Source organism: Cyprinodon tularosa, unplaced genomic scaffold (assembly GCF_016077235.1).
Source record: "Cyprinodon tularosa strain WSP-4 unplaced genomic scaffold, ASM1607723v1 ctg698, whole genome shotgun sequence".
NCBI lineage: Eukaryota > Metazoa > Chordata > Actinopteri > Cyprinodontiformes > Cyprinodontidae > Cyprinodon > Cyprinodon tularosa.
Window position 1 is genome coordinate 313,112 of NW_024039449.1, and position 10,314 is coordinate 323,425.

The window sequence follows — 10,314 nt, forward strand, 5'->3', positions numbered from 1 at the left end:
ATAGGTTTCCACCTAAAAGAAGGATGGTGACGATGATGCAACAACACTGCAAAAACCTAGAAATAGGGAAAAATTTCTTAAATTAAGTGTATTCACCCTTAATTTGAGTAGGTAAATGAGATAGTTTGCCAATGGAATGAGTAATTTTACTCTTGAAATACGATAATTAGATAATATGCACTTGAAATAAGACAATGCAATTGTGTTTTCTTATTTTAAGTGTAAATTGTCTTGTTCCATTGGCAAAATGTCTCTTTTACCTCCTCAATACAAGAACAAATGCACTTATTTTAAGAAAAAATGACTTATCTAGATTTAGATTTTTTGCAGTGAGGGGTTTGTGTAAAATATATGTTTTACTTTTCTGAAAAAAATATACAGACATTTCACTGGAAAAAAACAAAATCTAGATAAGTACGGTAATTTCTTTTTAAAATTAGTGCATTTGTTCTTGAATTGAGGAGATAAGAGCCATTTTGCAAATGGAACAAGACAATTTACATTTAAAATAAGAGAATGCAATTGCATTGTCTTATTTCAAGTGCATATTATCTAATTATCTTATTTAAAAGAGTAAAAATACTAATTCCATTAGCAAATCATCTTATTTATCTACTCAAAATAAGGGTAAATACACTTAATTTAAGACATTTTTACTAATTTTTTGATTGTTTTTGCAGTGTTGAAATCAAGTTTTAAAAAATAAGCAATAAAAATAAGGAAAAAGTATTTTTTTTTTTTATAAAATGCATAAGGCTGCAGCAGGTCTACTGCTTGATTTGATTACTGGAAAGTCAAAATAATCTAAAACCCAAATAAACGATTTCCACTCACTTGTATCCGTGCAAAAGTTCACTTTTTGAATGTGAAATAGATACAAGTGAGCTGAAATCTTTGGTAAAATGTGTCAAAAGATAAGTAAAGTTTTCATTTTCACATCTTTCCAGCACTGTGACTCAGCATTTTGAAGGAGGTTTAAATCACAGACATTCAGTTTGGTTTCCCTCTGAGTGCAGCAGTAAATGTTAACAGGGTTAAACGAAGCATAAGAAAGAAGATTTGTTGTAGTTTCTGAGGGATCTGAAGAAGTTTTAGAATATTTGGAACCAGCTGTTCTTCTGGTTGGAGATAAAATGGACGACTGGAGAAAAATCACACTCAGCTTCAGAGGCATCAAGAAACAAATACTTCCTTACTTTACTTAAAGCTACAGTGTGTAATTTTCAGCGACATCTAGCGGTCAGACTGCAGACCGCAGCAACATGAACATCTCCCCCCCACCGCTTCTCCCCCCCAACAGTACGGCGAGCGTTACGGGACAAAATGTCTTCCACGACGTCCGCATCACCTACCTTCTCAAGTGATGAGGTTTGTTTACATAGATAATTTTACAGATAGTATTTCATTAGTCTGTGTAGGGTATAGATTTCATGTAGACTTAAGATAATAAATATACCCGTTATTTTTTCTACATCGTTGTGACGTTTTGGTGAGCTGCTTTGCATGGTGATATAAACAGACGAAGTAATTGTAGTCATTAGTTTAACAGCGAGATTGTGTTCGCTGGAAGAATATATATTCCCCGTTTACAGAGTCCAAGTCATTTTGGTGGCACGGGGGTTACAACGCGAGGGAGAGGGAGAGGACGAGGGCGAAGGCAGGGAGGCCGTGCAGTTAGGGCCAGGCGAGAGAGGGGAGCCAGCGGGGTGAGAGCAGAGGAGGAAAGGCTTGAAGATCTCCAAAGGAGCCGGAGAGAAGTAACCGAGTTATATATCCAGAAAATTATTTTACAGAAAATTACTGAATCATTACCTGTGAAACGTCAGGGACGTTGCTGAATAAGTATACTGGAGAGTAACAGCATCATCACGCAGCATGTTATTGTTTTAGACAGGTCTGAGCATCCTGTACTCCAAAAACTGCAGTGATATTAGACAATTGTGTGTGTAGGATTAATTACCTGTCCAAGAGAAAACTGGCAACTTGAGCGTCACTTTGAAAACCTTTTTCCTCCATCAGTGACTTCCATCGTGTAAATGCCGTGCCAATGTTGATCCGTGTTTTTTGCCGTTTCTTGTCACGCTTGCGTTTATTCTCGTCGTGTTTCCGCTTCTTAGATGACGGGGGTTCGGTGTCCGCCGCTTTTCGTTGTGATACAGAGTAGGCATGATCCTCCATTCGTCTGATGTTTGGCCACACAGTGCCAAACAGTTTGCAAAGTCACTCACGCCTGCCGCCTTGTTAACCTTACTTGTTACTGAGGCGCAGTATACCTGCTTCTTCTTCTTCTTTGGTTTCAGGCAGACTAAACGCTTCTCAGGCATAATACTGCCATCTACTGTTCAGTACCGTCTCAGTTCATCTCTCTCAACTTGCCGTAGTTATTTTCGAGCGTCATGGGAGATCTCGCAATCGCTAGTTTGTTGCCTCTGCGCTGCCGTAGCGCAAAGATGTCAGCCTCCATGGCTGCGAGACCCGCTCCTATGTAATTATAAATAACGAATTCTAAGGCAACGCAAATATTATGGTTAAAAGGCTGAGCTCATAGGTGATGATAAATAACATAGTTATGTATAATATATTAAATTTCTGACTTTATATCCCTGTAATTATTACACACTGTAGCTTTAAATAGAAATTTTGTCAATGCATACTTTAATGGAGTAATTGCTTTTTTAGACAACTTTCTACTTCTAGTCCTTAATTTTATTTATTTATTTATTACCTCTACTTTTTCTACTCCTTACATTAAAAAATAGACTCATTAGTTTTGTTTCATTTAGGCTAATTTCCATTATGGCCTGATGGTATTTGAAAAAAATGAAAACCATTAAAATAATTCGTTTAACAGAGAATTCATTTCTTTGCCATTGGATTCAGTTATGCACCAAAATAAAAAGTATTTCAAGATGATATAAAGTTAAATGTAACAGTTTTATCATTGATTATAAAAATAAGAAAATGAAGTTTAAGGAATTTATCATCCAGAATTGTAGAAAAATGTTCCTTTAATAATGATCTAGAAATAAGTTCAAATGTCCTAAATCAAGTGTATTTACCCCTAATCTTAGTAGTTAATTGGGATGATTTGCCAATGGAATGAGTATTTTTACACTTAAAATAAGATAATTAGAAAATATGCACTTGTAATAAGACAATACACTTGCTTTCTCTTATTCTAAATCTAAATTGTCTTGTTCCATTTGCAAACTGTCCAACTTAACTCCTTAATTCAAGACAAACAGCACCTATGTTAAGTAAAAAATTACTTATTTAGATTTCTATTTTTTGTAGTGTACAGTTTTTTAATAACCAGTATAATTGTTCCCTGCTCTGACGTCTTCAACAGGGGGTCCACGACCCCTAGAGGGTCCAACCAGGTACTGCATGGGGGTCGCAAAAGTTTTGGTTGATTAGACTTTTTTTTATATTCCTCCCCGCTCCATCTCACCATCAGTTTAGGGTCCTTGGCCTGGAAAACCTTGAAGACCCCTGCTTTAAGTTGTTTTAAAAATGGTACTTTTACACTTTTCCTGGAATAAAAAGCTTAAGTTGGTCCTATAACTTCTACAAAAGTGTTTTTTTAAAAATCAGGATTTATACTTCTACTGGAGTAACAAACATTAATACTTTAGATATCTCTGTTCGGCTCCAGCCTTCCAGCTAACCTGCCCTCATAAGCAGATCACCAGATGCTAAAAGTTTAAAAACCTGAACATATTTTCATACCTACAGCAGGATCCTGTTACTTTCTGTCTATTAAAGCCAAAAAACACCCAGATTTGATTTGCATTGAAGGAGGGCGAGGAGGAAACCTGCATTTTCTAAAGATTGCAGCATTGATCTATATGCTGCATATTATCACTGAATGAGTAGTGAGGAGTGAAGGCAATGGTACAAATTTGGTGAGCATATAGTGAACCTATATTGGCCGATTGAAACTTTTTAAAAACATTTGTCTTGACTGATCAATATCTACCTAAAATGTTCATTTCAGATTCAACGCAAACTTTTAGTCTGTGAAGCAGGAACCAAAACACAGGACAGTATTTTATAAGAACCGCCTGTGGTTCTGCACTAAAGGAAGTGAAAATTCCACGTTATTTTAGTTTAGTTCAAAGTTAAATTGTTTAAATTGAAACGAATATCTCTGGCAAAATTTTTTTTTACTTTTACTTCATCTGAATTCAAAGTAAAATAAAAAAACAAAACAAAAAAACAACAACAAACAAATGAAATAATTAATTGCTAAAATATCTACTTGAAGTCATAATATGGTATTGTTTAATGACCACATGACATTAATGCCTGACTGTGTGATGGTGGGTGAGGCCAGTAATGTAACAGTATGAGCAAATGTACAGTTTCTATGTGCTTTAATAGTTTATTCTCCTTTAAGGTGAACAGTAATATGTTTTAATCACGATTCTTCCCTCTGTTGAGTTTTTAAGTGTGTTTAAGTTTCTTTTTTTTGTTTTCAGTTAAACTTTAATTTATGTCTGTCATGGTCTTGGTTCTGTTGTGCTTTAATTTGCTCCTTTTTTGTAGTTTTATTGGTTTATTTCCTATTTTGTTGTAGTTTCTAGCTTGAATGTTAGTTCTCAGGTTTTTCTGTTGTCCTCTGTTGCCCTCTTGTGTGTGTTCCTTTCCCCTTGGCTCCCTCGTTGTCTCCTCTCACACCTGCTCCTTATCAGCTCGTTAGCCATGCCATTGTCTCAGTCAGCTACATATACTTTCCCTCTAATAAAATCTTTTGTAAGTTTTTTTTTTAGTGTAAAATTTCTTAGAACAATCATTTAAGGTGCACAGTCTTTCTGCCATTTTAGTGAAATAAACTCAAGCAGACAGTGAAAGTGTTTGCGCAAATTGGGCAATGATGAACAAAATGAAAGGTGTTAGTCATTTTTATTCAAATATGATAGTTTTTCCATGTTTTTTGGTTTTAATCAGGTTGGAAGTTGTGTTCAACCAATCTTTTGGCTAAACAGACCTAATCTATGTTTTTACTCGGGCAAAACAATGCAAATTAGTCTCATCAGCAAAAATAATAAAGTTTAATCGCAACTTTCAAAAGTCAAAGACAGGTCTTGAACCACCAACCTCTAGAGTGAGAGCCTGTCTCTAAAGGATGACGCCACCTATGTAATAAATAAATGTAATGAAAATACTTCTTAACACGGACGTGTTAACACTGGCTTTGTCTGGTGGTTTGCTCAAATTTTGATCTTTACATTGTTTATTCAAACCAAATTAGCTTTAAGCAACTAGATTGGTTGGAAAAACAACCAATCTATTCTTAGAATCTATCCGAACTTTATCCTGCTGACAGCAGCTCTCCTCCAAACTCCCACATTTTGACTGTTTAGATGCCTGTAAAAAATTCTTGCGCTCCCCGAACCGCTTACTGAAGCGGTCACCTGGTTTCACGATAGCGAGGCCTCGGACGTCATCAATTTTGGCCCCTCCCCTAAATGAATCACGCCTCGACACGCGCTTCGGGGAAACGCCCCCTCCATTACTCGACACACGCCTCGAAGCCTCGGCTCATCTCATAACATCACTAGTCATTTGCATTTTGTGTCATTCTACTTGTTTTCTAGTTTCATTTAAGCAATGCATTTTTTGAGTTACTCTCTGTCGCTCCCTTGTGCCAGTCTCATTCTCCCTAGCTCCCTTCTAGTCGCTTCTATCCACAGCTTCTCGTATTGATGGTGAGATGAAGCATGAGGCATTGAACTTTTTGGCCAAATTGCTTCAACGATACCCACAGTTCATGAAGCTTCATGTAAACATGTCACCACCTACTGGTGGATAGCAGAACTGCATTAGTAATATAATCTGATTTTTTTGCAGTTGTTTTTCCCATTTAAGTTCATTTGAAATTGTTAATGACTGGCCTGTATGATAAAATCTTTTTGTGTAAAACGTCTTAAGAAAAATCATTTAAGGTACACTGCTTTTCTGCCATTTTATTGAAATAAATTCAAGCAGACAGTGAAAGTGTGCAAATTTGGCAATGATGAGCAAAAAGAATGTTAAGTCATTTTTTCCACAGTTTTTGGTTTAAATCTTATGTGTTCAACCAATCTTTTGGTTAAACCAACCAATCTAACTTTGGCAGTGTTTTTACCCAATCTATGTTTGTACTAGAACAAACCAATACAAATTAGTCACATTAGCCAAAATACTTGAGTTTTATCGCAACTTTCAAAAGTCTGAGATGGGTCTTGAACCATCAACCTAAGGAACAGGAATCCATCTTTTACAGCTGATGCCGCTAGAAAAACAGTTCTTCAGAAAGCAATACTACTTAAAACCCTTTACATTTGTAACAAGTGGCTTACTATAGCATCAATTTACCAAACATGTCATCTCAAGGCACTTTACAGTTCACCAGATCATTATTTAATATCGACCTATAGGCTACCTATTTATTTCTACTAATATATAATCAGCCTGTGTGACACGATTACATAAAAGACAAAATTATAAAATGATTAACACTGAATAATATTCATGTATTATGATTCAGACTGATGACACAGAAACAACCAGAGCACAACAGGAAATAACTTTAAAAGATTTATTGAGGGAATAATGCAGGTTTTTCAGGATCAGGGGAGCCAAAGCCTCTGGAGGGGAGAGAACAGGTTAGTGGCTGAAATTTATGATTTTAGGTTCAGACTGATAAGCCACTAACCTTTCTTAATATCCAGGTGGGGTGTCTTGGTTCCAGAAAACTTTGGTTGCTTGACAGAATTCTCATTGAGGCTTGGCAGAGTATCTTGGTCAAGGAGGTCCAGGGTCAGAGCCAGGTGATCAGATTTTCAGAGAATCCAAAACAGAATCCAGGGACAAGGTCAGGGCACAGAAACAGGTCAGGGATCCAGGCGGCACAAAAAACAGATCCAACAAGGGCTAGGCAGGCTCAAAAAATCAGGAGGCAGAAAAAGGTCAGGATCAGGTAGACAGAGAAAAATGCTGGATGCTTACTAGCCAAGGCTTTCAGGCAATCTGGCACCGTCAACTAGAGAGAGGCCTGCTTAAGAAGGCTGGCAAACAGGTGAGAGGAATCAGTGGCAATTAGGCTGAGCAGAGGCAGCACAGAGCAGAAGGGGGAGGGGAATGAAAATACTAGTTGACAGGCCAGAAACATAACAGTAGACCCTCCCTCAAGGTCCGGCTCCCGACGGACCTCGAGGTTGATCCGGGTGCAGACGATGGAACTCCCGGATGAGGGACTTGTCAATGATGAACCTTGCTGGAATCCAACGGAGGATACGTCGTACGGTGTAGATGGGATCCCCATCAAGGAACCGGGTGGGTGGAGGGGGCCTGGAGGAGGGCTCAAAACGAGACCCAACATAAGGCTTGACCCGGGACACATGGAAGGTGGGATGGATCTTCATGGAGTGAGGCAACTGTAACCGGAGGGCCACTGGGTTCACCACCTTAGAAATGGGAAAGGGGCCGACAAAGCGGGGTGCCAACTTACGACATTCCATTCGGAGTGGGAGGTCCTTGGTGGACAGCCAGACCCTTTGACCAACTTGATAGACAGGGGCTGGGACACGACGACGGTTGGCTGTTCTGGACTGGACCTCTGACATCCTGATTAAGGTCCGTCTAGCTCTCCTCCAGATCCGTTGGCACCTCAAGGCAGCAGTGTGGGCCGAAGGGACCATCGCCTCCCTCTCCTGGATCGAGAAAACTGGTGGCTGGAAACCATAGACAACATAGAATGGTGAGAGGCCAGTGGTACTTGAGGGAAGAGAATTCATAGAGTGTTCAACCCATGACAGACTCTGGGACCACTTTGACGGATCCAACCCACACAGGACACGGAGCTTGGTTTCCATCTCTTGGTTTGCCCTCTCAGTTTGACCATCTGTTTGTGGGTGGAAGCCGGAGGACAGGCTGATGGAGATGCCCAACAGAGAGCAGAACTCTCTCCAGAAACGAGAGACAAATTGGGCACCTCGATCCGACACAATATTGGAGGGGAGCCCATGTAAGCGGAACACCTCCCTGGCCAAGATCTCTCCCATCTCCTTGGCTGAGGGGAGTTTCTTCAGGGGGATGAGATGGACCATCTTAGAAAACCTGTCAACAACAGTAAGAATGACAGTAAACCCATTAGAGGGAGGCAACCCAGTAACAAAGTCCATTGAGAGATGGGACCAAGGACGTGGGGGGATAGGGAGTGGGCGCAACAGTCCAGAAGGGGGACGCCGAGACGGCTTGACCTGGCAACACAGAGAGCAGGATGAGACAAAGTCCTTGACATCTTTGATCAGAGATGGCCACCAGAACTGCGTTTGAACCAATTTCAGAGTCTTGACGATACCAGGATGACAATATAGGCGGGAGTTGTGACAGAACTTGATCACCTTGTCCACCAGGTTCTCGGGAACAAAGAGTCGATCCCTGGGACATGACTCAGGGGTAGGAAGACTTCGGTTGGCTTCTCTAACTTCTCTCTCCAACTCCAATCTGGTGGCTGCTAGTCGAACTGACTCAGGAAGAATAAAATCTGTGGGACCACTGACCTCAGATTTTGAACTCTCCTCAATCCTGGAAAGGGCATCTGGTTTTAAGTTCTTTGTCCCGGGCCTGTAAGATAAGGAAAAATTGAAACGGCCAAAAAATAGAGCCCACCTAGCTTGTCTAGGATTTAGCCGTTTAGCAGATTTCAGGTACTCCAGGTTTTTATGATCAGTCCAGACAATGAACGGGTCCTTGGCCCCCTCCAACCAGTGTCGCCACTCCTCAAGGGCCAGTTTTATGGCTAGCAGTTCTCGATCCCCAACATCATAGTTTCGTTCAGCGCAGGACAAAGATCTGGAGAAATAAGCACAGGGGTGAAGCCGATTGTCTGAAGCACGTTGGCTGAGAATTGCACCTACCCCAGTGCTTGAAGCATCAACTTCAACAATGAACTGCCTTTGAGGATCAGGGGACCGGAGAACTGGGGCTGTAGAGAACAGAGTCTTGAGACGAGAGAAGGCCTTCTCAGCCTGCTCATTCCAGGAGAACTTGATCTTCACAGACGTCAGGGCATGAAGAGGAGCAGTAATCTTGCTGTAATCACGAATAAAACGGCAGTAAAAATTGGCAAAACCAAGGAACCTTTGCAACTGTTTACGATCTGAGGGAGTAGGCCATTCAGAAACAGCAGAAACCTTGGAAGGGTCCATTATCACTTTATTTGGAGAGATAATGAAACCAAGAAAAGAGGTGTGGGTAGTGTGAAACTCACATTTCTCAGCCTTCACAAACAGATGATTCTGGAGGAGGCGAAGGAGAACAGCTCTGACGTGGCGATGGTGTGACTCCAAGTCTGGTGAATAAATGAGAATATCATCCAGGTATACAAAAACAAATTGTCCCACCATGTCGCGAAGAACGTCGTTAACCAAGGCCTGGAAGACTGCGGGAGCATTAGTTAAGCCAAAAGGCATGACAAGGTATTCATAATGACCAGTGGGGGTGTTAAACGCCGTCTTCCACTCATCTCCTTCTCGGACACGGACAAGATGGTAAGCATTTCTCAGATCTAGTTTTGTAAAGATCTTAGCACCTTGAATCTGATCAAATGCATCAGTCCATTAAGGGAAGAGGGTACCGGTTCTTGACAGTAATATCATTAAGACCCCGATAGTCTATGCATGGTCGTAAAGATCCGTCCTTCTTGCCCACAAAGAAAAAAACCAGCTCCGGCTGGGGAGGAGGAGGGACGGATAACACCTGCCTTAAGTGACTGCTCTACATAATTCTTCATGGCCTGGTGCTCAGGGGCAGACAAAGAATAAAGGCGCCCCCTAGGGGGGGATGTTCCAGGTAACAAATCAATGGCACAATCATAGGGCCTGTGAGGAGGGAGAGCAGTGGCTCGAGATTTATTGAAAACCTCCTTTAAATCATGATAGACTTGGGGAACCTTGGAAAGGTCAGGATAGGTCTCTTCAATCTCGTTAATGGGAGTGGAGAGGGTAAAAGCAGAAGACAAACATGAGGCAGAACAGGAACTTGACCAGCCTAAAATCTCCTTAGCCCTCCAGTCAATATGGGGGTTATGCTTCCATAGCCATGAAGCTCCCAAAATGACAGGAATGGAAGGAGACTTGATGACTAGGAAGGAAATCTCTTCCTTGTGGTTACCTCCAAGAGCCAGGCCAACCTTCTCTGTCATCAGATGCGACTGATTGAGGTGGTGCCCATCCAGGGCCAGAATGTTCTGGGATGCAGGGGCAGGAAAGAGTCTGATGTTATGTCTTTTGGCAAAAGACTCATCCATAAACTCTGTGTCGGCTC